Here is a 2,663-nt window from a genome sequence, read left to right on the forward strand (position 1 = left end):
GAAGCTTTTGACTTCAGTTATGCAGAAAATAAGTAAATGTCTTTGTCATACTTAAGTGTCTCATGTCTTCCACCAGCATCCATGAAACTGGAAGGTTTATAGGTTGGTTTACAAATAAGGTAGAATCTATGATCCCTCACAATTATTTAGTTTGGGTGATGAAAATGCAATGCTGGGATAAACACAACTTTCTAAAAAGGGGAAAGACACAAATACCTTAAGAGTTTGCAAGGGAATATGAGAAGTCTCCCTAGGTCCAACAGCAAATTCTCTGAGACAAGTGGTTAGGGAGGCAAAACAAGGGCTCTACACTCTGCTGTCTGCTAAAGAGGCTGATATGTGGGAGGATTAAAACAAGGAGTCTGAATGCTTTGCCTGCTCATTTTTCTCCTGCTGGAAGGACCAAGCAGTCTTCACAGCTGATGTTGAGGCTTGGATGAGTCCAAAACACTAGAAGTTTATGTGGTTGAGCTATGAGCAGCCTACAGGCTGCTAAAAGTTAAATTAAATGGGTCTTGTTAGTGTTTTTTTGTTGTTGTTTTGTTTTTGTTTTTGTTTATTTTTTTTTTGACGGAGTTTCACTCTTGTCACCCAGGCTGGAGTGCAATGGTGCAATCTCGGCTCACTGCAACTTCCACCTCCCAGGTTCAAGTGATTCTTCTGCCTCAGCCTCCTGAGAGCTGGGATTATAGGCAACTGCCACCACGCCCAGCTAATTTTTGTATTTTTAGTAGAGACTGGGTTTCGCCATGTTGTCCAGGCTGGTATTGAATTCCTGACCTCGGGTGATCCACCCTCCTTGGCTTCCCAAAGTGCTGAGATTACAGGCCTGCGCCACTGCACCTGGCTGTTAGTCCCTTCTTTACACACATGAAGGTGCTCACTCCCTCTGCCCTCCTAAATTTTTTCTTTCATCTGTAGCCAACTTTGGCAACTTTAAATATTAAACTACATAGGATTGGAGATTTGGAGGGGGAGCTCAAACTTTTATAGTTCTGTTAGATACAGGTATCCAATTTACCATTCTGTGTAGTCTTCTAGGGTGCACAAGGAGATATAGGTACAAGGGTGGGTGGAAGTGCTGACAAGTGTAGGGTCAAGAGTGACAAAAAAGTGGTAGAAAGTAAAAAGTTCTTAACCCTGGGTACTCTTAAAATATAAGGCATCACATACCTTAGTATAGCAAACCAAGAGAGAAAAAAATATACTAACCACCCAATCCCTCTGCATGCTAATCACTTCTGGCACCTTCCGCCCTCATGGTCCTGCCCAGGGGATAGTGCTATCCCTACTTTAGTCTTTGCCTCAAACAAATACTAAACACCATGGTCTGTGCATACAAAGAAAAAGCTGAGTATAGGGAAAAAAAAGTTGGGTTAATTCCACATGTGCTTCCTGACTCTCATAAATTACAAACCGTAGGGTGGACATATTACCAATAAGAGTTCTGTAAACATAGATTTTATTTTATTTTATTTTATTTTATTTTATTTTATTTTATTTTATTTTATTTTTGAGACAGGGTCTCACTTTCACCCAGGTTGAAGTGCAATGGTATAATCTCAGCTCACTACAAACTCCATCTCCTGGGCCCAGGTGATCCTCCCAAATAGCTGTGACTATGGATATGCACCATCACACTCGGGCAACTTTTTGGTTTTTTGTAGAGATGTGGTTTTGCCATGTGGCCCAAGCTAGTCTCAAATTCCTGAGTTCAACTGATCCATTCACCTCAGCCTCCAAAAGTGCTAGCATTACAGGAGTGAGTCATCATGCCTGGCAGAGTTCTGTAAGTATAGATTTTAATAAGCATTATGTGGCAATAGATGTTCTTAGATTTATAGAAATAAATATTTAATTGATATTAAGTACAACCCCAAGGCTCTTTTTTAAAATTCTCTGATTACTACTGTGAGTCAGGCAAGTCAAGTCAGTTCCTTCTGCTTTGACTGATGATAAAAGTAGGCAGAGAGTGTGAGTCACTAGGCAGTGGGGAGCAGAGAAAAAAGTTTGGACTGTAGTTCATTGATCTATTTTTTCTCTGATTGGCACTTTTCTGTCTCTCCACAAAGTTCAACAAGTTGTGGTTTTTCATAGTTTGTGTTCGAAATATCCAGAAATGTTACTAGGTTCGAGCTGAGCTTTGCCTTTGGAATACTTTACTGTCTGTTGTCTACAGAAGAAAATACATGCAGCTATTTAAGGACATATTCTGTGCCAAGCACCGTGTCAAACAGTAGCTTACAGGTGCGAGTTGACTTAATCTTTAAGGAAACTCAAGGATCAATGGACTCATTATTCCAATTTTACACAGGAGGATAAAATGTTGTCTCATTGTGAGTGGCTGCTTAGAAAGAATAAATGAATAACCAAAGCTACATGGCTGGTAAGTGGGAAACTGGACTCTCAAAAACTATCATTTAATCCTATCATTTTGGCAAGCTGAGCAGCCCCTTGCCAGTGGTCTAAAACAATGCCAGGAAAAGAGAGGGTGGCAATTGTGCATTTGATAAACAGGTACAAGCCTGGTGTTGATATTCAGAAAAAAAAGTGTTCAGTTATTGTAACACTTGACATCCATTTTTAACTTAATGCAGCACATAAAAGTATTTACAAAAGTTGCACATGCTTTTGAGATCAACATTTGGGAGGGATTTACAATG

The sequence above is a fragment of the Mandrillus leucophaeus genome, unplaced genomic scaffold, assembly GCF_000951045.1.
Source record: "Mandrillus leucophaeus isolate KB7577 unplaced genomic scaffold, Mleu.le_1.0 Scaffold1431, whole genome shotgun sequence".
Classification (NCBI taxonomy): Eukaryota; Metazoa; Chordata; class Mammalia; order Primates; family Cercopithecidae; genus Mandrillus; species Mandrillus leucophaeus.